Source organism: Callithrix jacchus, chromosome 2 (assembly GCF_049354715.1).
Source record: "Callithrix jacchus isolate 240 chromosome 2, calJac240_pri, whole genome shotgun sequence".
Taxonomy (NCBI): domain Eukaryota; kingdom Metazoa; phylum Chordata; class Mammalia; order Primates; family Cebidae; genus Callithrix; species Callithrix jacchus.
The window spans coordinates 19629467-19656179 of record NC_133503.1 but is presented as its reverse complement, the minus strand read 5'-3'; the positions used below and the strand labels follow the sequence as shown (position 1 = coordinate 19656179).

General features: G+C 43.8%; 1 protein-coding gene and 1 long non-coding RNA gene across 2 annotated transcripts in view; one reads left to right on the top strand and one right to left on the bottom strand.

Annotated features, from left to right (window-relative positions):
• GNA12 (G protein subunit alpha 12) overlaps window positions 1-26713 on the bottom strand; it is a 119264-nt gene that overhangs the window by 17453 nt on the left and 75098 nt on the right. The gene's annotated exons all lie outside the window — the stretch shown is intronic.
• The window catches only part of LOC144580639 (uncharacterized), a 46490-nt gene continuing 36405 nt past the window's right edge, over window positions 16629-26713 (top strand). Inside the window, exon 1 of the long non-coding RNA XR_013530564.1 lies at window positions 16629-16966. This is a non-coding gene — a long non-coding RNA (uncharacterized LOC144580639). The remainder of the gene's footprint in view (window positions 16967-26713) is intronic.

The following is a 26713-nucleotide window of genomic DNA, read 5'->3' as shown; positions in this document are numbered from 1 at the left end:
CACTGGTGAATTCTATCAAACACTTAAAGAAGATCTAACACTAACTAACTCATGCAAACTTTTTCAGAAAATCAAAAAGGAAGAAATAATTTCTAACTCCTTTTATGAAGCCAGCATAATCCTGGTATCAAAAGTGACAAGATTATTAGAAAAAAACAAATTACAGACCAATCCCCACCCCGCCCCTGCCGACTTGAAAACAGACACAGTATCTTTAACAAGACCTTAGCAATTTAAACCTAACTACATAAAAAGTGTCAGTAGGAGATAGACACTATTTTCACAAAGTTAGGAAGAAAAAAATAGAAATGTTTCAACAGATGCAGAAAAAAAGGCATGTGAAAAAATTCAACACATATTCAGGGCTTTAAAAAAAAAAAGACTCTCTCACCAGATTACAAGTAGAAAGAAACTTCCTCAATTTGATACAGGGCATCTATGGAAACCCTGCAACTAACATCCTAAGTCATGGTGGAAGACTGAATACTTTCACCCTAACATCTGGTGTAAGGCCAGGATGCCCACTTTTACTGCTTCTGGTCAACACACAGTTAGAATGCCTAACAGCTTAAAAAGCAAGAAATAATCTGCAGATCACCTAACTGTTCAAACACAAAATCCTAAGGAAGCTATAAAAAAGCTAACAGAATCAATCAGTGAGTTTAGCACATTCACAACATACAAGATTTATGTACAAAAATCAAGTAAATTTTTATATACTGGCAATAAACCAATGGAATATAAATATTTTCAAGGCAATTCCATTTCTAATAGTACTAAGAAACATGAATTTTTTTTTGCCATAACTTTTCATCTTGAAATAATTATAGATGCACAGGAAGTCACAAAGATTGCATAGAGAGGTATATAGGTGGACCTGTCATGCATTTTTCCCAATGGTTACATCTTTAGTACTTATAGTACAATATCAAAACCAAGGAACTGACACTGGTATAATGTGTGTGTGGTTCCATGCACTTTGTCACCTGTCTAGATTTGTGTAACCACCACTGTAATCAAGAGACAGAACTGTCCTACCACCACAACGGTTTCCCTTGTGCTACCAATTTACAGTCACAGCTACCTTCTGCCTTCTACCATCCCTAATCCCCTGGCAACCATGAATCGGATTTGCATCTCTAGAATGTATAGGCACTGATCTGTTTTCTGTTCATATAGTTTTACCTTTTCTAGAGTGTACAGTGAAAGCATTTAGCATGTGGCTTTTTATTTTTTTAAAGAGACGGAGTCTCACTGTGTTGCCCAGGATGGAGTACAGTGGCATGATCACAGCTTACTGCAAACTCTCCTCCCAGGCTCAAATGATCTTCCTGCCTCAGCCTCCCAAGTAGCTGATACATGCCACTATGCTTGGCTAATTTTTTGTAGAGATGGGACCTTGCTATGTAGCCCAGGCTGGTCTTAAATTCCTGGGATCAAGCTATCCTCCTGCCTTGGCCTCCCAAAGTGCTGGGATTACAGGTGTGAGCCCCTGCACCTGGCAGCATGTGGCCTTTGGAAATTGGCTTTTTTTCACTCCCCATAATGTCCTTGGGATTCGCCCACACTGTTGCATGTGTCAGTAGCTTGTTCCTTTCCACTGCTGGTAGAATTCCATGGTCTGAATGGGCCACTGTTTATTTAACCATTTACCAATCTAGAGACATTTTGGTTGTTTCTGTATTTTAGCTTTTACAAATAAAGCTCTAGGAACATTCATGTACAGGTGTGGTATGGATGTAACATTCATGTACAGGTGTGGTATGGATGTAACATTCATGTACAGGTGTGGTATGGATGTAACATTCATGTACAGGTGTGCTCTAGGGTGAAATGTGTGCAACTGCCGGGTTGTATAAGTGCATGTTTAGTTTTTTTTAAAGAAACTGCCATTCTTTTCCAGAATGGGTTGTACCCTTTTACCTCCCCACCAGTGATGAATGAGAGATCCAGTTTCTCAGTATCCTCACCAGCATCTGTTATTTTCACTTTTTTTTTTTTTTTGAGATGGAGTTTCACTCTTGTCTCCCAGGCTAGAGTGCAATAGCACCATCTTGTCTCACTGCAACCTCTGTCTTCCAGGTTCAAGCAATTCTCCTGCCTCAGCCTCCCAAGTAGCTGAGATTACAGGTGCCACCACACCTGGCTAATTTATTTATTTTTTTTGTATTTTTAGTAGAGATGGAGTTCACCAGGTTGGCCAAGCTGGTCTGGAACTCCAGACCTCCGTTGATCCACCTAACTTGGCCTCCCAAAGTGCTTGGGATTACAGGCATGAGCCACTGCACCTAGCCTATTTTCACTGTTTTTTATTTTATCTGTTCTAATAGGTATGTAGTTCCATCTCCAGGCAGTCAGAGTTTGCATGTCCCTTCATTTGCAGTGACTCAATGGCTAGAGAGGATGGGTGTCTTCTCATGTGCTTATGTGCCATTGGCATGTCCTCTTTGCGGAAATCTCATCTTTTGCTTATTTTCTACTTGGATTGTTTTTGTACTGTTGAGTTCTGTTTTGAGAGTTCTTTATATTTTCTAGATAATGAGTCTTTTGTCAGACATGTAGTTGGCAAATATTTTTCTCCCAGTCTGTAGCTTGTATTTTCATGCTCTTATTAAGAGGATCTGGGCAGGGCATGGTGGTTCACACCTGTAATCACAGCACTTTGGGAGGCCAAGGCAGGAAGATCCCTTAAGCTTAAAAGTTCGAAACCAGCTTGGGCAACACAGTGAGACCTCATCTCTACTTTAAAAAAAAAAAGCTGGGTGTGGTGTTGTGTTCCTGTAGTCCCAGCTATTAGGGGAGGCTGAGGCAAGAGGACTGCTTGAGCCCAGGAGATTGAGGCTGAAGTGAGCTACGATCACACTACTATACTCCAGTCTGGGCAACAGAGTGAGACCTTATCTCAAAAAAAAAAAAAAAAAATCATTTCAAATTTTGATGAAACAAAAATTACATTTCAAAATTTGATTTCTTTTATGGATCATGTCTAAGAATTTTTCACCAAGTTCTAGGCCCCAAGGTGTTTCTACTGTAACCTTCTCTCAAGTGTTAGAATTCTGCATTTTACATTTAAATCTGTAACTCAGTTTGAATTAATTTTGTGTAAGGTAAAAGATTTAGGTCAAGGTTCACTTATTCTTCCCTAAAGAGACACAGTTACTTCAGCACCCTTGGTTGAAAGGCTCTCTTTCTTCACTGAGTTGCTTCTGCCCTTGGTTGAAATCAGTCGGGCATGTTGGTGGGGAGTGACCCAAGGGTCTGTCCCACTGACCTCTGCATCTCTCCCTGAGCTGGCACCACACAGGCCTGAGCACTGCAGGTAAACAACAAACCTTGGAATCAGGGAGAGGACCCCTCCTACTTTACTCATTTTCAAACATTTTTGGCCATTCCAGATAAATTTTAGAATAATATCTGTATCTACAAAAGATCTTGCTTAGATTTTAATAGGAATTGTGTCAAACCTGTTTATCAATTAGGGGAGAACAGACATCTTTACAATGTTGAATTTTCCAATTCATGAACATAACACGTCTCTATTTGTGGAGATCTGATTTCTTTAGTGAGTGTTTTGTGCTTCTTATTAAACAAGTTCTCTAAATGTTTTGTTAAATTTATATCACAGTATTTCGTATTGCCTCTTACATTTCTGTTCCCATGTGTCCATTGTTCATTGTTAGTCTATAGAAGTAAAATTTATATTTTGTATATAGATCTTGTATCCTGTAACCTTGCTAAACTGATTCACTAGTCTATGACTTTTTTGGTAGATCCCTTGGGATTTTCTGTGCCATCTGCCAACAGATTTTTTAAATGTGAAAAATCTCTTTACTGAAAACTGCAGAACACTTGGGCAAAAAAATTGCAACCTAAATAATTGGAGAGTTATATCATATTCATGAACTGAAAGATTCAAAATTGTTGCTTATGCTCCCAAAACTGATCTACAGATTCAATACCAATCTCAATAAAAATCCCAGTGGGCATTTTTTGGGTATAAATTGACAAGCTCATTTTAAAATTTATCTCTTCAAAACAACACAGAATAACAAACCATTTTATAAAAGAAGAACAAAGTTTTTATAATACCTAATTTCAACTTGCCAGAAAGTGACAGAGTTTGGCGCTGGCAAAAGAAAAGACATATAGATCAACTGAACAGAAATGAGAGTCCAGAAACAGGTCCCCTCCCCACATATATACATGGGGATTTTAAAAAAATTGTCAAGGCAACTCGAATGAGGAAAGGAAAGGTTTTCAACAAATGGTGCTGGAAAAACTGGTGACCTTCATAGAACTTAAAAAAAAAAATCTCTCATTTGGAGGATCAAAAAATTAAAAAAGGACATTGACTCTAATCTTCTCCTATATAAATCTAATTCAAACTGGATCACTAAAACTGGACTTAAAAAAACACAGGATGTCAGGTGTCGACATTCACTTGGAATACAAAGCCAAAATAAAAACAAAAACTGCCTCACCTAACAAACCCACAGACAAAAACAAACAAAACAAAACAAAAAACACAAAGCCTAATATTGTAAAAAAAAAAAAAAAAAGTCCGGTACGGTGGCTCACATTTATAATTCTAAGAGTTCGAGACCAGCCTGGGCAACATATTGACACTTCATCTCTATGAAAAAATTTTTAAAGATTAGCCAGGTATGGTGGCACACACCTACAGTCCCAGCTACTCAGGAGGCTGAGGCAGGAAGATCTCTTGAGCCTGGGAGCTTGAGGCTGCAGTGAGCCATGATTGTGCCACTACACTAGTCTCAGTGAGACTCTGTCTCAAACAAACAAAAACATAGGAGAAAATCTTTGTGATCTTGAGTTAGGAAAAGATTTCTGTGCTATCAGAATTCTAAGATGAGCCTCAATGACACATGCCCCTGTACAATTTCTTCCCCTGGAGTGTAGAAGGGACCTGGGAATATGATGGGACATCAGTTTTGTGATTTGGTTACTTTAAGTTAGTCAACAAGGAGGTACTCTTGGGCCAGATGTGGTGGCTCATGCCAAGGTGGGAGCCCAGGAATTTGCAGTCGGTCTGAGTAACACAGTGAGACCTCACCTCTACTAAAAATTTAAAAAGTAGCTGGGTGTGGTGGCACATGCCTGTAGTTCCAGATACTCAGGAGGCTGAAGTGGAAGGTTCTCCTGAGCTGGGGAGTTCAAGGCTGCAGTGAGCCGTGATTGTGCCAGTGGTACTCCAGTTTGGGCAACAGAGCAAGACTGTCTCAAATGACAAAAAAAAAAAAGGAGTTGATCTTGGCAGGCCCGATCTAATCAGGTGGGCCTTTTAAAAGAGGTGCTCTCCTGCTGACCTGGAAGAAAGCATACAGTCATGTTGTGAGAGCAGGGGCCGCATGGCAAGGAAGTAAGGGTGCCCCTAGGAGCTGCCAGAGGCCCCGGCTGGAAGCTGGCAAGAAAATGGGATGTCAGTCAAACCACTGCAAGGAAATGAATTCTGCCAGTACCAGTGAGCTTGAACAAGCCTTAGATGAGAACATGGCCCAGGTACACCAGCCTTCAGCCTCCAGCCTGTGAGGTCCCAAGCAGAGCACCAAGGGAACTCAGGATGCCCAGGTTCCTGACCCACTCGTACCGGAAGATCATTACATCTGTGCTGTTTTAAGTTGCTAAGTGGTGGTAATCTTTTCAGTCAGCAACAGAAAACCTTTGGCATTTTTTAAGGCAAAAAAACATGAAGCATAAAGGAAAATGTCATCTTCCCTGCACAGTGTCAGCCCCAGGGACCTCTTGCACTTGGTACATACTGAACGCTTGTTGAGTAAATGAAGACATATGTTTTTTCAAAGCTGACTTCTTAAATGGCAGCTTAAATATTTTTTTCCTTTAATAGCTTAGTGATTCTCTGACTCCTGTTCACTGTCCCCACATCAGAATAGCAATAATGAGGAATGATTCTTCCCGCCCGCTACAAATGGAGCTGCCTGGTTAACACAGAACACAAGCTCCACAGACCTAATAAATGTCTGAAAAACCTCTTGCTTGGGCATGAGTCACTCCCTAACTCAAAACGAACAAGATGAGTCAGCAGCTGTTGCTTCAGGCTCTTTATGGAAAGCCCCTCTATTTTTACCACACTATTCTTAAATAAAACGAAGACGAAAACCCAAAAATTCAACATCTCCTCAACTATTAGTGTTTACAGTATTAGAAATGAAAACCTAGAGCATTTAAGAAAACAAGGCTTTAGGGCCGGGCACAGTGGCTCACACTGTAATCCTAGCACTTTAAGAAAACAAGGGTCTGCAAACACTTATCTTGTTTGCCATCTGAGTGATGACATCCTGCTACGTCATGTGGCCTCTGAAAAGCTCTACTGTAGGCTTGCAAGTGAAAGAAGGTATCAAGGGCAGATGCCGTCTCAGCAGTTTTATGCTGTATCTGTGCTGTCAGGATTCTAAGGTGAGCCTCAATGACACACGCCCCGTGCAACTCCTTCCCCTGTAGCAGAGAAGGGAGCTGAGAGCATGATGGTATGTCTCTCCTGTGATTGGGCTACTTTCAGCTAAGTCAAAGGGAGGTGATCTTGGTGGGCCTGATCTAATCAAAAGAGCCTTTCAAGGAACCTGGTGGAACCCTCAAAAGGGTCTGGGGGCCCCCACAGCACAATTGGAGAACTGTTGACCTAAAGAGGTTGGTGCCTGTGCAGCAACATGCCACTAACAGCAGGGTCACAGCCCTGGGCTGGAAGTGACCAGTGCCCGCCTCTTGTTCAGTGGATAATCAAGTGCAGTTTATACATCTAACAGAACACCAAAGAATGGATATGAGAGGGTTATCACTTCGTGTATCAACATGATGGATCTCGGCCAGGCACAGTAGCTCACACCTATAATCCCAGCACTTTGTAAGGCTGAGGTGGGTGGGTCACCTGAGGTCAGGAGTTTGAGACCAGCCTGTCCAACATAGTGAAACCCTGTCTCCACTAAAAATAAAAAAATCAGCCAGGCATGGTGGTACATGCCTATAATCCCAGCTACTCGGGAGGCTAAGGCAGGAGAACCACTTGAACCCGGGAGGTGGAGGTTGCAGTAAGCCAAGATCACACCACTGCACTCCAGCCTGGGCAACAGAGCAAGAGTCTCAAAAAACAAAAAAACCATGATGGATCTCAAAATAATGCTGAAGAAATAACTCGTAAAATGGTTATACTGTCCTTATTTACAAGGAAACGCAATGCTAGCTGTAAGGATTCACACACCTAGCACTTACTATGTGCTGGCACTGTTCTGAGGGCCTCCCCCTATCAACTCCATTCTCACAGTAATACTTGCAGTGTGTGTTACTGCTCCCTCCACCTGACAGACGGTAAGGTACTACTGTTTAGGAATATGTGGTAATAAGACAAGGAAAGGAGTAACTGGCCAAAAATCAGAACAATGGTGATGCTGGGGTGGCAGTAGTGGCGCACACAGGGTTTATGAATGATCGTTGATATCTTTCATCTGAGCAGCAGGTTCAGAGGTGTTTGTTCATTATGTTTCATGCTGTGCCTGTGTTTTCAGACCCTCTTCCATTGTCATACAGGCTAGTGGAGCTATGTATATATTTCACAATTTTAAAAAGAGCAAGAGAGAGAAAAAGAGTAAAGGGCATGAAAAAAAAAACAGTCCTTAGGGCTGGGTGCTCCCTCCAGGCAGTTTCTGCAACGGGAGCAGATGCCATCCAATGTGATTGCCTGTCCCATCTCAGAGGCCCATGGCTGGCTGATGTCTTTCTAAAACGGCTCTGCCCCCTGCTTTCTGCCACCCGCTCCTGCCAAGCAGGCTTCATGGGCTGGAAGTCATCAGTGGCTTTGTCACATGACCACAAATGCATAAAAATGACAGGAACACCCAGTTTTATATATCCTTTAAAGGCATTTTTTTAAAATGTAAAAACACTAAGATGTCAAGGTTGAGGAACTAAAGGTCAAAAGCTCAAAGGCCTCTGTTGGCAATGTGTAGATTGGGTATGTGGACAAAGAGAGCCCCACGTGATGGACATGCACTCTTCCTATCACCTGCCTCTGCTTGGGGAGGGAGCAGAGAGTGAAGACACTGCACATGCGAGGTGTCCAAGAGGAGGGCACACCACAGCACGGGCCCGCCTCTGCCTAAGGAAGGAGTGGAGAGTGAAGACACCCACACACGCAGTGTCCCAAAGGGGGAAACGCCCCAGCACAGGCTGCTCAGGCTCGCCTCCCAGCAGTACTGCCTCCCGAGGTCCACACCTGCTGTGTTCTGCACAGGCTCAACTCCACAGAATGCCATACCAGCACCCCAGGGGGACACCAAGTCAGAGGATCTGAGCTGGCTCATTGCCCATCACCCAATGAGATCTCATTGGCTGATTGCCAATGAGATCAAAGCGATCAATGTCAGAGGTCTTTCCCAGATGCAACAGGAAGCACCTGAGAAGCACACAGGCCCTCTGCCCATCACATCAACACCATGATTTCACTTATTTCTGGGCACAGCCTACTCTTCATCCTGAAGAACTAAGGTAGCTATGGCACCATGTCACATCAGGGTGTCCCTGATGGGCACTGCACAAGAGCCTGAGAAGTCTTGTCCACACGCATCCCTAAAGCTGGACAGACCTGTCACTGTCCCTTTAAGCCTTCCCAACCTCCTCCCTCCAACAAATCCATCTCCATTTCCTTCTACAGGCAGCTTATCCAGAGCTAAGTTTAGCTACCACCATTTCTGATCTTTCCCCTAGGGACAGCGTCGAGCTCCCTACTGCTGGGACCGTCCCAGCCACATGGCTTTACCAAGTCACCAGAGGTTTGCTAGTCTGCAAGAGACTGGTGACACGAGGAACAGAAGCTGTCACATCCTCACTGCAGTGTGGCTCCTTTGGTGGAGAGGTACGGCTGTGGCTGGCATCTTCCCCACTCCAGCTCTTCCTGTCCTTCCCCCAGTCTTGACGAAGTTGGCTTACTCTCAGTCCCCACATCCTTCCCCAGTCTTGATGAAGTCAGCTTGCTCTTAGTCCCCACAGTTCATGGCTTGTTCTGGGACAGTGTGTTGTTTTAGACCCAAAACAAGGAAACATGATCAGAGTCACGAATGTAGCACATACCTCACAGAAAGCATTTCCTACATACTGGATCTCGGCTGTTGGGCTCCTCTTAGAGTTATGCTGACAGGAGACAACAACAGCTACCTCTCTGAGCCACCATGCACAACAGTGGGCACGCAAGCTCCCGGCACAACAGCCTCCTACTCTGCTACTTCCCAGCTATAGATGTCACAGTCCCTCTCTGGGCCTCAGTTTCCTCTTCTATGAAGTCACAGCCACTACCGCACACTTGTAGAGCTTTCTGCTGGCTGAGTGCAGGATGACATGGGGAAGGCATGCAAATGGCAGCTGTGACACTGAAACCAGACGTGTGGTACGCACACTCCCAAGGACGGCTGACTTCATGGCAGAATTTGAGATATTTCAGAAGGCTAGTAAAAATAAAGAAGACAGACAGAAACTTTTTTCTGAAGCAATTCAGTTTGACTAAAAAGAGCTGAAACTGACAGCATTGCCCTCCAGAATCATCACTGCTGAATTCCAAGGACAGAAACAGTTCCCAAACCCAAAGACAATTTCACATGATTTCCAATTCACAGCTACTGGTTCTTCTTTGACCAAATCCTTGAATTTCCTTAAACAATGAAGAGTTGACAGGATGGACTACTAGAAAAGGAAAAGATCATCATCACTGCTGTAATTAAAAAGTGAAGAGGTAGGGTACGGTGGCTCATGCCTATAATCCCAGCACGTTGGGAGGCCGAGGTGGGTGTATCACAAGGTCAGGAGTTTGACACCAGTTGGGTAAATATGGTGAAACCCCGTCTCTACTAATAATACAAAATTAGCCATGTGTGGTGGCAGGCGCCTGTAGTCCCAGCTACTCGGGAGGCTAAGGCAGGAGAATCGCTTGAACCTAGGAGCCAGACGTTGCAGTGAGCTGAAATCGCACCACTGCTCTCCAGCCTGGGCGACAGAGCGAGACTCTGTCTCAAAAAAAAAAAAAAAAAAAAAAGTGAAGAGATGACCAACTAATACTGCTTTTATACTTTGGATAGTGCTGAGTACCAAACAGCTCTTTAGATAACAACTTAAAATTCATTTTCCATCTGTTGCATCCACAAAATGCCCAAATGTAAGGGGAAACTGTGGCGTGTCCAGCCGTCAACCAGTTCAGCCAGCACCATAGCCTGACTGCACTGAGACCTCCAGCACTCACACACAGAACACTCGCAGAGATCTGAGGTTGATCTGCATTCCTTACCATAATTACTGTCTACCTCCAGTCCCTCCAGAGAAAAGCTAAAGCAGTAGAGAAACCTGTGAAAACAAGACAGGCCAAAAATATTGATTCCAAACACCAAAAGCTCTGACCCTGAGGTGGAGGGGAGGGGGTAGCATAGGTTTCATTTCTAGAAGTTATAAGGGCTTCGCATTCTGCACTGTTATAAACACCAAACAGACCTGACTTAGGGTAGTCACAGAAGGCGCACATGGCGGGGCCGGTGTGCACCCCCCACTTATGCCAGGTACTGCGCGAGTGCTGCTGGACAGACACGATCCCACTGAATCCAGACACAAGACGATGGTTTCCACTTTCCATACTGAGGAAACCAAAGTTGAGACATTAACTTGGCCAAAGGCAAAAATGCTACTTCACTCCAAAGTCGAGGTTTTTTTCCTTTTTTGAGATGGAATTTTGCTCTTATTGCCCAGGCTGGAGTGCAATAGCACAATCTTGGCTCACTGCTATCTCTGCCTCCCAGGTTCAAGTAATTCCCTGTCTCAGCCTCTGGAGTAGCTAAGATTACAGATATGCATCACCACGCCCAGCTAAGTTTTTTGTATTTTCAGTAGAAACAGGGTTTCTCCATGTTGGTCAGGCTGGTCTCAAACTCCTGACCTCAGGTGATCCGCCCGCCTCTGCCTCGCAAAGTGTTGGGGTTACAGGCATGAGCCACTGCACCCAGCGAGTCCAGGTTCTTAACCCACCTGTGTGTAGGGCTTGAGGCGTGAGAAGCCTGACTGTCAACTATAAAAGCAGTTCCATCAAGTTTCTGTTCTAGAGTTAGATCCAATGGCATTTCCTGAAAACTACATTTAAAAATCTGAAAAAGGACAGGACAGTAATCCCGTTCCTAATAAGACTGCAATGCCACGGAGCACAGAGCGCAGGACAATGACAGGATCAATCATTTGGAAACCACACTGCTTGGCTGGAGGAGCAGCAGAGGGAAGGGGGCCCCATGTCCTCCTTCCAATGGGAAGTACACTAAGCTTGTTCTCCCCACCTAGGCTGCACAAAAGGGAGGAGGGGCACTCAGGGCGGCCTCCCATCTGCCACACACCCAGTCAGTGCAGCTTCGATGCAGGAGAGGGCCAGCTCTGAGTCCTGCTCATGGAGCCACTGGTGCTGTGGCTGGGAGAAGAGGCCACAGGCAGGGACACCCCAGACACTCCCGTGGGGCCCGTGCCAGGGTCTCCTGCTCCTCAGAAAGAGCCCTTGTGCTGCCACTTGGCTACTGTGGTCGCTGACAGGGCTGCCAGCCTCAGGCCCAGGACTCAGTGCGCTGTCCCTCCAGGATGCAGACCGGGGCTCCCCACCAGCTTTGATGAGAGACCACAAGCAGCCTCCAAAGTCATCTTCCTCTCTTATCAGAAGCATTTCTCGAATATTCTGCTGACGAGAGGTTAGCAGGACTTCAACACACACACACACACACACACACACACACACACACACACACGTACGTGGTCTCAATGCAGTTCAGAAGACACACTTGCCTCCTCACAGCCTGTGGGAGGAGTGCTGTGAGGTTTAGACACAGCCTGGCTTGCTAATGGCACAAATGCTGGTGTGCACTCGCCACTGTGTGTTTGCTTCATGTGGCGGAGAAAGCAGAGTTCCAGCTTGGGGAGCCCACAGGGCAGCTCTTCCTTCAGCCCTGCCAACTGTCTGAGTAAAGGCCTTGTCTAGAAAAGCTCCCCAAGCTCCCTCAAGTCTGGCAACAGTGCTGCTCTGTGGCTGAGAATGAAGCTCCGGTCCATGGCCCAAGCAGTGTCTCAATTCTGCCCCTACAATCTAAGGCTAGCTTGAAACAAGAAACGATTTATTTTCAGGTCTAAAATACGCGGAAAAAGCTGCAGGGAACACAATTACACTTCCCAAGGACAGAATCTAAGGAAGATCCCTGATGCTAGCAACCATTGTGCCTTTGTGCCATCCATTATTGATTATCACTGTTTATTACAAATTGTGCCATCATATTTCAAAATTTGGCATTTTCCCTGACTACTCAGAAATAGCCTAAAAATAAACACCGTTAGTTAATGTCAGCTATAAAAATAAATTACCTACCGAACAAATCAGGTTAAAGCAAATGGTCCTGGTTAGTCACCAAAGGAGAAAACTTGAGTCCAAGAAGAGCCCTGCAGAATCACCTGGGGATGTGATGGCTTGAGGCAGAAAGTGAAGGGCTCAATGAAATGACTTCTGTGAAACTGACCAAGAAATCAGAGATCAAACCTCAACCAGTAACTAAGCTTCTTGATCAACTCCCTCTCTTTTTTCTCTGCATTAGAAAATGGGATGTGTAATAAATATCTGATCAGCTTTCTTCAAGAACTGGTGCCAGCCAAAAAGATCTTGGAACTGGGACCTGTGCGTGCAGAATGCCACCACCTGCAGGCGTTGTCCCTCCTGGAACAGGCTGTGAGCACATGGACACGTTTTTGGGAAGCCTCCCTAGAACAATGCTGGGGACTTGCTCAGAACAGGCAAATCACGGCATGAGCCATGGCAGCATGAGCAGCAGGAGTCCCTCAGGCAAAGGGGACACTTGGAAGGTGCCAATAAACTGCTTCTCCTAGCAGCAGGTTTGCCATCTTCTCGGAGGATTTTGCTTGGTATTTCTGAAATTTTTTACAGCTCAGTACTAAAGGGAATTTTGCTTCTGGAAGCTCAGTTCTTAGCTTGTCAGGGAAGATACAATATTTTATGCACCCTACATTAAAATCAGTAAATGAAGTTCTTTTAAAAAGAATATTCATTGAGAAGCAAAAAGCATAAATAAAAAAAAAAAACCCATCAAAAGCATTTCCTGATGACCAGCCTCAGCTGAGTCTGAAATAATGGGAAAAAGAGGAAAATCTCAACGGGAGTTGAGGAAACTTCACTCTGTGGCCCACTGTTCACCGACTTCATAATTCTATACCAAGTTTACCAAAAAAGACTCCTCTCCAAAAATGGACTTTTACTAAAATGATCGTCAAGCTCATCATCATTAAAATATTTGGATTCTCATAAAATGTTGGATATGAAGGAAAAGGAAAAAATATTACTTATTGTAAAATCACCCCCAATAGAGCAAAATTCCAGCTCTTGCCAGTACCATTAATGCATTTTTCTTTCAAAAGCTGCATAAGAATGTTCACAATGTTCCTAAAAGTCAAAAAGTGGAAATTGACTGGGCATGGTAGCTCACAGCTGTAACCCCAGCACTCTGGGAGGCCAAGGCAGGCAGATTGCTTGAGGTCAAGAGTTGGAGACCAGCCTGGCCAATATGGTAAAATCCTGTCTCTACTAAAAATACAAAAATGAGCCAGGTATGGTGGCACATGCCTGTAGTCCCAGCAACCCAGGGGGCTGAGGCATGAGAACTGCTTGAATCCAGGAGGCAGAGGTTACAGTGAGCCGAGATCATGCCACTGCACTTCAGTCTGGGCGACAGAGTGAGACTCTTGTCAAAAAAAAAAAAAAAAAAAATGGAAACAACCCAAATGTCCATCACACAACTAGTGAAGAGATAAAACAAAATGTGGCTTATCCATAAAACAGAACGCTATTCAGCTACAAAAAGGAACAGAATCCTGACACAGGATGAATGCTCCAATGTGAGTGAGCCTCACATCCATTATGCTAAGTGAAAGGCACCAGGCACAGAAGGCCGCATACTGCACAATACCACGTATAGAAAACATCCAGAAGATCCAGAGAGACAGAGAGGATGAGAGCTGCCAGGGCTGAGGGCAGGAGGGGCCATCCTGGAGAATGGAGATGTTTTAAACTGGTTTATGGCGATAGCTGCAAGACTTGGTAAATTTACTAAGTCATTGAATATTCACTTTAAAAACCCAAGTGATTTACTTAAGAATGCCCCTTTTTTGCTCCCACTGAGAATTAATCATTTCCCATTTAATAACTCCTAGGTAGTTTAACACTGGGTCAGGTCTAAGATTATATCAGATGCTCAAACTTTTCAGGACAGGTAAAGCTCCAATTATAAGGCCTGTTCCAGGGCTGTTTTCTTGACTAATCATCAGTTATTTAACAAAATCACAGCAGGAAGTTGCTCGGAGCATGAATGGCAAGGGAAAGGAAACCAGAGTACAGCATCCCTTCCGAGCCAGGGCTTCAGGGCACTTTGCAGCCTGTGCCGCTGTTCCCCAGTAAATGCAAAGCAGGGCAGACCAGCCCATCCAATGCTGTCAATGCAGAGGAGGAAGCGGACCCTCCTTCCTGTGCTTTCAGGAGTCTGGCCTCGGAGAGCCCCCAGGAAGGAAGGCGGAGCAGGGTCCTGGTGGGGTGTTGGTGCTCGCCTGAGCTTCCCAAAGGGCACCCAGGCACTTCCTTGCTGAGATCAGGGAGGTCAAATCACCTCTCCCCAGAGGCCAACTCCACCCTGTGCTGCTGCCCACTTGGCTATGTAGCTCGGTTTAACTCATTTTTCTCAAATTTATTCACTGTCAAAATCCTTTTCAAATAAGACCAAAACTTCTTTACTCCCTTTTAAGAGTTAGAAAAAAAGCCTCTTTGCAATGAGCCTTTCTGAAGAAACGAAGGAAAATCATAATCTTTATAATTTATTAGAACATTTGGTGTCTGACTGCAAGTATATCAAGATATCCTAAAACTCTGAGGTACAGAGATGGTAAGGATTAGGAGACATCAGTCAGAAAGACAATATAGAAGAGAGAGAAGGGGAGGAGGGGGAGGAGGACAGAATGAGAGAGAGAGAAAGAGGGAGATGGAGAGAGGGAGAAAGAGAGGCAGAGAGGGGGAGGGGGAGAATGGGGGAAGGGAGAGGGGGGAGGGGAGAAAGGGCGAGAGAGGGGGAGGGGGAAAGGGGGTAAGAAGGGATAGAGAGGAAGGCGAGAAGGAGAAGAAGTGGGGAGAGGAAGGGGGAGGCAGAGGGAGAGGGAAGGGGGAGAGCGACAGGTGGAGGGAGGTGGGTAGAGGAAGGAAGTGGGAAGAGAAGGAGAAAAGAAGGAGGGAGAGGTGGGGGAACCGAGGTAGGAGGAGGAGGAGAGAAGGACAGAGGACGGAGGGAGGGAGGAGGAGGGTGGGCACACAGGCCAAGGGAGAGGCTGTTGGAGTTCTCAGAACTACTCTGGCAACTTTTCTGTAAGTTTGAGGTATCTCAAGACAAAAAGTTTAAAAAATGTGAAGAGTATAATCTGAGACACTTTGTGTTCAGGGGCATGAGTGCAAACATGGCATGGGGAAGGTGATTAAAGAAACTTCCAGAAAGGCCACAGTGGAATACCCGCTCAGAGTTTCTTCCATAAGATTCTATTCCACTAGATGAGAATGAGAAAGCCCGGGCTTGTCCAGGAAACCAAAGCTTCTTCTAAACGTGCCTTCCCAACACAAACTGTCTCCACCACAGGCTCTGCTTTTCTTGTCACCTGGAACAAGAAAGCTCCCTGGGCCAGCCAGGTCAGGGCCTCTGTACTGAGACCCCCACTCAGTAGCCTCCATGACCTGAAGAGAGTGAGGGAAACGGGGAGATGGAGGGAGAAAGGGGGGGGGAGAGAGGGAGGGGGGGAGAGAGAGAGAGAGAGAGAGAGAGCGCGCGCGCGAGAGCGAGCGAGGGAGCGAGCACGCTGAGCTGCTGCTTTAGTCTCGGTTAAAATGAATTAGATAATGTACCCTTCTTTCCTATAGTGACATTACAGGGGCATGAGCACAGGGCGTGCCCCTAAGTATAGTAAAAGGGCAGGAGGCTTGCCTAGATTTTCTAGAAATCTCCCTAAGCCTGCTGTGCTGGTGTCCTCTGTCTAGTTTAGTATTTTTTATTATTTTGGTTTTGAGACAGGGTCTCACTCTGTTGCCTAGGTTGGAGGGCAGTGGCACAATCATGGCTCACTGCAGCCTTGAACTCAAGTGGGCTCAAGTGATCCTCCTGCCTCAGCCTCTCGAGTAGCGGGGATGACGAGCATGTGCCACCCAACCCCAGCTTTTTTTTTTTTTTTTAATACAGATAGGATCTCACTATGTTGCCCAGGCTGGTCTGAAACTCCTGGGCTCAAGTGATCCTCCCATCTCAGTCTCCCAAAATGCCAGGATTACAGGCGTGTGCCACCTCACCTGGGCAGTCTGGATTATTATTCACCAAGAAGTATATCTTATAATGTGGGATTTTGCTGACCAGAGGGGAGTAGAGATTCTGTATGAAGTCTATTCATTCAATTACCTGAACCCTCCAAAATGCCCCAATAGCCCAGTTTTCACAGTGGGTGTGGTTGGGCTCAGCGTTTACGTCACAATCCAGACTCTGTTTCTGACATGTGAAGGAATTATTTCCTCTGCCATGGCTTAGGGAGGCAGGGCCCATCAGCGGGTCTAATCAGAGCTGAGGCTGACCTCAAGGTGGGGTTCTTTGTGAATGCATCTGAGTTTTATTTCTCTGTGAACTAGAGGCAAGCTGGGAAAACCCAGTAGCTTCAGTCACAGCTGGGACCTGAGGCAGCATCTGAAGTCCCTTGTGTTCTCCCAGCATAAGCCGGCAGACCCTGAAGGGAATGCCAAGACTGACCACAGCTGGACTTTCGTCACCCATCCTCTTAGTGACTGAGATCCTCAGAGGCTAAAGCACCGTTAGTTATCCAGAATGCTTCTGTTCAGGCTAATGCACGAAGCGTTGAGGTAGGTCAACTGCGTTTTGTATGGTGGAAGAGTAATAACCTGGTTGCGTTCTGTATTATGAAGAAAATGAAAACCTTTCCTTAAGGAAAGGAAGCATAATTTCAGAAATCTGGATCCAAGGAATCCCAAATAACTCCCCCAAATTTTAATCCTTGACATTCATCATCACTTGTATTAAATCTAAGGAAAAAAAAATCACAGGTTGATGGCAAGAGTCAATATAATAGGAAGACTTTCTTAAATGAATGAGTAGGTAGGGAAGAGCGGGTGCTGTGTAAACTTGAGAGCTCTACTTCTGAATTCTGTGATGCCAACATTTAATTAAAGGTAAAGAAAACCAGCAAGACCAGGTAGGGAGTTCTCTATCCTGTCTTTGTTGTTGCTGTTGTTTTGAGACAGTCCTGCTCTGTCACCCAGACTGGAGTGCAATAGTGTGATCTTGGCTCACTGCAACCTCCGCCTCCAAGTTTAAGCAATTCTCCTGTCTCAGCCTCCTGAATAGCTGGGACTATAGGCGTGTACCAACACACTTGGCTAATTTTTGTATTTTTAGCAGAGACGAGGACTTCACCATGTTGGCCAGGCTGGTCGCAAACTCCTGACCTCAGGTGATTCACCCACCTCAGCCTCCCAAAGTGCTGGGATTACAGGCGTGAGCCTCTGCACCCAACCTGTATCCTGTTTATCACAACATATCGTGTATTTTCTGTTCCTTATTACTACAATACAACACACATCTAGTTTTTTAAATTGTGGGCCGGCCACAGTGGCTCATGCCTATAATCCCAGCACTTTGGGAGGCCGAGGTGGGTGGATTACCTGAGGTCAGGAGTTCGAGATCAGCATGGCCAACAGGATGAAACCCCATCTCTACTAAAAATACAAAAATTAGCCAGACATGGTGCCACATGCCTGTAATCCCAGCTACTTGGCAGGAGAATTGCTTGAGCCCAGGAGATAGAGGTTGCAGTGAGTCAAGATCATGCCACTGCATCCGAGCCTGGCCGACAGAGCAAGACTGTCTCAAAAAAAAAAAAAAAAAAAAAAATTTGTGGTAAAAAACATACTAACATAAAATTTACCATCTGAATCATTTAAAAATGTACAGTTCAGTGGTGTTAAGCATATTAACATTGTTGTGAAACAGATCTCCAGAACTTTTTCATCTTGCAAATCTGAAACTTTGCATTCATTAAACAACTCCCTCTTCCACCATCTCCCCAGACCCTGGTAACCAACATTCTACTTTTTGTTTCTATGAATTTGATTACTTTAGGTTATATATAAGCAGAATCATACTTCTGCAACTGGCTTATTTCACTTGGCATAACATCCTCAAGGTTCATCTCAGTTGTAGCTAATATGTCAGCTATAGTCTTTCTTTTTTAAGGCTGGCTAATATTCCATTGTGTATATATATAATACATGCTGTTTACCCGTTCATTCACTGATAAACATTTGGGTTGCTTCCGCCTTTTATTGTTTTCTTATATGAGACAGAGTCTTGCTCTGTGGTCCAGGTGGGAGTGCAATGGCATGATCTCGGCTTACCGCAACCTCTGCCTCCCAGGTTTAAGCAGTTCTTGTGCCTCAGCCTCCTGAGTAGCTGAGATTACAGGTATGTGCCACCATACCTGGCTAATTTTTGTATTTTTAGTAGAGACAAGGTTTCAACATGTTGGCCAGGCTGGTCTTGAACTCCTAACCTCAAGTGACCTACCTGTCTTGGCCTTCCAAAGTGCCAGGATTATAGGCATGAGCCACTGTGCCTGGCACCTTAGAGATATTTCCATGTGGACCTTCATTCCTTCTAACAGCCATCTGGTTATTATTCTTAAATAGCATCACTGGTAAGCATTTACAGAGTTTTAATTTCTGCTACTACGATCAACGCTGCAGAAACTATTCTCATGCACACCACTTTTGGGACATGTATAATTATGTCTGTAAGCTAGGTATCTGTAAATAGAACTGCTGTGTCAAAGAATATTCACATTAATTTTTTTAAACAGCTTTGGCCAAATTCTCTCCCAAAAAGGTTGTACCACTTTATATCCTAATGAACTAGGGTTTAAGATACCCATTTCTTTCTAACCTTACCACACTGGATATTATCAATTGAATTTTTTTCCCAATTTGATGAGTGAAAAGTGATATGTCATTACATTTTAAGTCTAGGTATTTCTTTTTTTTAATCATGGGGAGGGAGGCAAGTATTTTTCATATTTACTTTTATAAAATAAAAGGTTTATAATATAAAGTTACAATAGAACAGTTCATGGTGACATGCAGAGATAAGATTCAATTCAAGCTACAGACTGGCCTGGTACTGTGAGGAAAATAAAATATATTCCCAACATTATTCAACTGCATAGATAGCCACAAATAAACCTACAATATATGACTTTACTGATGTTCACGGCCATAATATACTATAACCAGGATAACCATATGCCCCAGTTTGCCCTGGAGAGTCCCAATTTAAGTCAGTCATCTTGGCAAAATTATTTAATAGGGTCTTATTTATAAACATGTCCCATTTGGATATTAAATTAAATGATCACATGATTTTAAATTTAGGCTCAAATTGAGGCTCAGTAGCCTCTAGAACCATATCAAGCTCAGAGTTCAATTTTGACATAGTTCAGCTATGCTTGTGAGAGGGCAACACTGGTCCATCGAAGCTGACATTAGATTTTAGACTTAGCCAGGTGTAGTGGTGCACACCTGTAGTCCCAGCTACCCAGGAGGCTGAGGTGGGGGAAATTCTTGAGCCCAGGAGTTTGGGGCTGCAGTGAGCGAGTTACAATGAGTGTGTCTATGAAGAGCCATTGAGCTCCAGCCTGAGCCACATAGTGAGACCCCATCTCAGCAACAACAACAGTAACAACAACGAAAGAAAGAAAAATAACAAACAAAAACAAAACAACATGGTGGCTTCACCGGGTCCCAGAGCTAATGGGATCATGTGCTCTTTACTTCGTATCTCTGTGTAGGGCCATTACAAATCAGAGTTACTGAAGCTGAACACCCCTTCACTGTATACCATAGGAATAGTGGCATTGCCTGTTTAAGGGCCAGGCCATCATGCAGGACTTTGGCAATGTTTTAAGATCGTCTAAACATGGACCTGTGGGTACTGCAATGCCAGGCTCTGATGTCTCCTTGCAGAACAAATGAACAAGGAATGGACTTAGTAAACCAAATTATTAAAATCAAAGACAAGGTCAGGAGCAGTGGCTCACGCCTGTAATCCCAGCACTTTGGGAGGCCGAGGCAGATGGATCACTTGGAGTCAGGAGTTCAAGACCAGCCTGGCCAACATGGTGAAACGATGTCTCTACTGAAAATACAAAAATTAGACAGGCCTGGTGGTGCATGCCTATAATCCCAGCTACTCAGGAGGCTGAGGCAGGAGAATCGCTTGAACCCGGGAGGCGGAGGTTGTAGTGAGCTGAGATGGCACAACTGCACTCCAGCTCGGACACTGCCTAAACACACACACACACACACACACACACACACACACACACACAATGAAAACAGGCTGATGCACAAAGCTTGGGAACCTGCTGGAGCCAATTCAATTATGTTCCTTTCAGCTTCCTAGACAAACATACAACAGCATCATCTCCTGTGCCTAAAGGTGCAAAATGACTGGCCTACCATTTAGGGCAGGTAAACTGAATTATGACAAGATGCACTGTCATCATGCATCTTGTCATGCACTGTTGCTCTCACCCTCCCTTTCCTCATCTCTTCCTAATGAAATGTCTCTGTCTTCCATGTATACATGGCTTGTCTTTCTTTTCCATAAAAGGCAAAAAAAAAGAAAAAAAAGGGAAGAAAAGGGAGGAAGAAAGGGAAGAAAGAAGAGGTATATAGATAATTAGATTTTTCCAATGAGTACCAAAAGTTCCAACTTTCACATGATACTTTCCCCTTTAAGGATAAAAATTCTGTGGCTCTTGTCATATGAAGGAACTTTAATGCAACTTGCTTGGTGAAACAGCTTCAGCAGACTACTCTCACTGACTGGCACAGCCAGGCTTAAGCTTTAAAAGGACAGTATCAGTCAGTCTTCAGAGAATGCCACTACAATGTGCTATTAAACCAAGAGGTACAAACGCTTCTGTGGCCTGGCAGTCATCAGGTTCAATGGGCCTGGGGGGCCCTGGGCTGTGTAAAGGGGAGATCCTCAGAACTGACAGCTGTGCCTAAGGGATGCGTTGTTCCAGGAGCTCTTTAGAGACTATCTGTCCTTCCTCCCCCAATCACCATCAAGTCACACCCCAAGGCTTGTAGGACTCAATATTTAAAACAAGATAGTAACATTCAGAGATGCCCCTTTTCAATGAGTTACCTTTATGTGGTACCAGGAAAACACTCCATTAAAAACCTGATGCAAGAAATGCTCATAGTGAATTAAGAGCATTAAAAAACAAAAACAAAAACAAACAATGCCTGAGTACCCAAGATGGCCAAATAGGAACAGCTCTGGATTGCAGTTCCCAGTGAAAACGCAGAGGGTGAGTGATCACTGCCTTTTCAAACAAATTTTTATTGCCCACATACCAGGAGATTCCCAGGCGGAAAAGCACCATGAGTCTCCAGTGCGGCTGTTTCAGCTGGCACAGCGGGTCTCCGCACAAAAACTCACATAAATCCGAGTGCCATTTCAACTGGTGACTGGAATGCCTGGGAGACAGTGTCACCTGTTCAATTGAAAAAAAGGGGGCTGAAACAGGGAGCCAGGTGATCTGGCTCGGCTGGTCTCACCCCGACAAAGACAAGCAATCTGAAACGCTCTGGATTGAGTTTCACAGCAAGTATAGCTGGACCCGGGATGGTCCAGCTCTGAACGGGGAAGGGCACCCAGCATTACCGAGGCAGTACACCACTATCGGGGCAGTCCGCCATTACTGAGGCAGTTCTAACTATACGTCTACAAACAAAACTGTTAAGGAAGTTCACATAGCAGCTGGGCAGAGCCCACAGCAGCTCAACGACGCCTCTTCTGGCAGACTGTGACTAGGCTACCTCCTCGCTGGGCAGGGCATCTCTGAAAAAAGGCAGCAGCATAATAGGAACTTATAAATAAAGCCCCACCTTCCTGGGACAAAGCACCTGGGAAAAGAAGGCGGTTATGAGTTCCCCTGCAGCAGACTTAAATGTACCTGCCCAGCAGCTCTGAACAGAACAATGGAGCTCATAGCTCAGAACTTGAGCTCCTACAAGGGACAGAGTGTCTCCTCAAGCAGCTCCCCGACACCTGTATAACCAAAGAGACACCTCATAAAGAAGAGCTCAGGCTGACATCTGGCAGGTATCCTTCTGGGACAAAGATAACAGAAGAAGAAACTGGAAGCAACCCTTACTGTCCCGCAGCCACTGCAGGTGATCCCTAGGCAAGCAGGGTCTGGAATGGACCTCCAGCAGTCCTACAGCAGGAGGGCCTGACTGTTAGAAGGAAAATTAAGAAACAGAAAGAAATAACTTCATCATCAACAAAAAGGATGTCCACTCAGACCCCATCTGAAAGTCCCCAACCACAAAGACCACAGGTAGCGAAATCCACAAAGATGGGAAGAAACCAGTGCAAAAAGGATGAAAATACCCAAAACCTGAAGGCCTCTTTCTTCTCCTCCAAGGGATCACAACTCCTCACCAGCAAGGGAACCAGGCTGGATGGAGAATGAGTCCGATGAATTGACAGAAACAGGCTTCAGAAGGTGGGTAATAACAAACTTCTCTGAGCTAAAAGATCATGTTCTAACCCAATGCAAAGAAACTAAGAACCTTGAAAAAAAAGGTTTGACAAAATGCTAACGAGAATAAACAGCTTAGAGAGGAATATAAATGAATTTATGGAGCTGAAAAACATAACACGAGAACTTCACAAAGCATACACAAGTTTCAATAGCTGAACTAATCAAGCAGAAGAAAGGACATCAGAAGTTGAAGAACAACTCAATGAAATAAAATGAGAAGGCAAGATTAGAGAAAAAAGAGTAAAAGGAAATCAACAAAGCCTCCAAGAAATATGGGATTATGTGAAAAGACCTAATCTACGTTTGATAGATGTATCTGAATGTGATGGAGAGAAAGAATCCAAGCTGGAAAACACTCTTCAGGATATTATCCAGGAGAACTTCCCCAACCTAGCAGGCAGGCCATCATTCAAGTCCAGGAAATACAGAGAGCACCACAAAGATATTCCTCAAGAAGGGCAACCCCAAGGCTCATAATCGTCAGATTCACCAGGGTTGAAATGAAGAAAAAAATGCTAAGGGCAGCCAGAGAGAAAGGTCGGGTTACCCACAAAAAGGGAAGCCCATCAGACTCACAGCAGATCTCTCAGCAGAAACCCTACAAGCCAGAAGAGAGTGGAGGCCAATATTCAACATCCTTAAAGAAAAGAACTTTTAACCTAGAATTTCATATCCAGCCAAACTAAGCTGCATAAGCAAAGGAGAAATAAAATCCTTTATGAACAAGCAATTGCTCAGATATTTCATCACCACCAGGCCTGCTTTACAAGAACTCCTGAAAGAAGCTCTAAACATAGAAAGGAACAACCAGTACTAGCCACTCCAAACACATACCAAATGGTAAAGAGCATTGACACAATGAAGAAACTGCATCAACTAATGGGCAAAACAACCAGCTAGCATCAAAATGGCAGGATCAAATTCATACATAACAGTATTAACCTTAAATGAAATGGGCTAAATGCCCCAATCAAAAGACAGGCTGGCAAAAAAAGTCAAAACCATTGATGTGCTGCATCCAGGAAACCCATCTCACATGTAAGGATATACATAGGCTCAAAATAAAGGGTTGGAGGAAGAGCTACAAGCAAATGGAGAGCAAAAAAAAGCAGGAGTTACAATCCTAGTCTCTGATAAAATAGACTTTTAAACCAACAAAGATCAAAAGAGACAAAGAAGGGCATTACAAGATGGTAAAAGGATCAATGCAACAAGAAGAGCTAACGATCCTAAATATATATGCACCCAATATAGGAGCACCCAGATACACACACCAAGTTCTTAATGACCTACGAAGAGACTTAGACTCCCACACAATAATAATGGGAGACTTTAACACTCCACTGTCAATATTAGACAGATCAACGAGACAGAAAATCAACAAGGTATCCAGGACTTGAACTCAGACCTGGAACAAGCAAACCTAATAGACATTTACAGAACTCTCCACCCCAAATCCACAGAATATACATTCTTCTGAGCACCACATCACACCTACTCTAAAATTGACCATATAATTGGAAGTAAATCACTCCTCAGCAAATGCAAAGAATGGAAATTATAATGAACAGTCTCTCAGACCACCGTGCAATCAAATTAGAACTCAGAATTCAGAAACTAACTCAGAACTACACAACTTCATGGAAACTGAACAACTGGCTCTTGAATGTGGACAAACATTGAAATGAAGGCAGAAATAAAGATGTTCTTCGAAACCAATGAGAACAAAGACACAACGTGCCAAAATCTCTGGGACACATTTAAAGCAGTGTCTAGAGGAAAATTTATAGCAATAAATGCCCACATGAGAAGCAAGGATCTAAAACTGACACCCTATCGTCCAAATGGAAAGAGCTAGAAGAGCACGATAAAAAAAACTCAAAAGCTAGCAGAAGACAAGAAATAAGATCAGAGCAGAACTGAAGAAGAGAGAGACACAAAAAAACCCTTCAAAAAAATCAGTAAATCCAGGAGCTGGTTTTTTGAAAAGATCAACAAAATAGACCACTGGCCAGATTAGCAAAAAGGAAAAGAATAATCAAATAGATGCAATAAAAAAACGATAAAGGGGATATCACGACAGATTCCACAGAAATACAAACTACCATCAGAGATTACTACAAACAACTCTATGCACATAAACCAGTAAACCTGGAAGAAATGGATAAATTTCTGGGCACTTACACACTCCCAAGCCTAAACCAGGAAGAAGTCAAAACCCTGAATAGACCAATAACAAGGTCTGAAGTTGAAGCAGCAATTAATAGCCTACCAATCAAAAAAAGTACAGGTCCAGATGGGTTCACAGCCAAATTCTACCAGACATAGAAAGAGGAGCTGGTACCACTCCTTCTGAAACTATTCCAAACAATCCAAAAAGAGGGAATCCTCCCCAAATCTTTTTATGAGACCAACATCATCCTGATACCAAAAGCCGGTAGAGACTCAACAAGAAAAGAAAACTTCAGGCCAATATCCATGATGAACATAGATGCAAAAATCTTCAATAAAATACTGGTAAACCGATTGCAACAGCACATCAAAAAGCTTATTCAACATGATCAAGTAGGCTTCATCCTGGGGATGCAAGGCTGGTTCAACATAGGCAAGTCTATAAACGTAATTCACCACATAAACAGAACCAAAGGCAAAAACCAAATGATTATGTCAATAGATGCAGAGAAGGCCTTCGACAAAATTCAACAGCCTTTTATGCTAAAAACTCTCAATAAACTAGGTATCGACAGAACGTATCTCAAAATAATAAAAGCTATTTATGACAAACCCACAGCCAATATCATACTGAATGGGCAACAACTGGAAGCATTCCCTTTGAAAGCTGGCACTAGACAAGGATGCCCTCTCTCACCACTCCTATTCAATATAGTATTGGAAGTTCTAGCGAGAGCAATCAGGCAAGAAAAAGAAATAAAGGGTATTCAATTAGAAAAGGAGGAAGTCGAATTGCAGACGACATGACTGTATATTTAGAAGACCCTATCGTCTCAGCCCAAAATCTCCTTAAACTGATAAGCAACTTCAGCAAAATTGCTATAGGATACAAAATCAATGTGCAAATCACAAGCGTTCCTATACGCCATTAACAGACTTAAAGAGAGCCCAAATCAAGAACGAACTGACATTCACAACTGCTACAAAGAGAATAAAGTACCTAGGAATTCAACTAACAAAGGATGTAAAGGACTTCTTCAAGGAGAACTACAAACAACTACTCAAGGAAATAAGAGAGGACACAAACAGATGGAGAAACATTCCATGCTCATGGTTAGGAAGAATCAATATTGTGAAAATGACCATACTGCCCAAAGTAATTTATAGATTCAATGCTATCCCCATCAAGCTATCAATGACTTTCTTCACAGAACTGGAAAAAAAAAAACACCTTAAACTTCATATGGAATCAAAGAGAGCCTGCATAGCCAAGTCAATTCTAAGAGAAAAGAACAAAGCTGGAGGCATCATGTTACCTGACTTCAAACCATACTACAAGGCTACAGTAATCGAAACAGCATGGTACTGGTACCAAAACAGAGATATAGACCAATGGAACAGAACAGAGGCCTCAGAGGCAACGTCATACATCTATAATCATCTGATCTTTGACAAACCTCATAAAAACAAGCAATGGGGAAAGGATTCCCTGTTTAATAAACGGTGTTGGGAAAACTGGCTAGCCATGTGCGGAAAGCAGAAACTGGACCCCTTCCTGACACCTTACACTAAAATTAACTCCAGATGGATTAAAGACTTAAACATAAGACCTAACACCATAAAAACCTTAGAAGAAAACCTAGGCAAAATCATTCAGGACATAGGCATAGGCAAGGACTTCATGACTAAAATACCAAAAGCATTGGTAACAAAAGCCAAATTAGATGAATGGGATCTAATTAAATTCCAGAGCTTCTGCACAGCAAAGAAAACCATCATTAGAGTGAAGCAGCAACCAACAGAA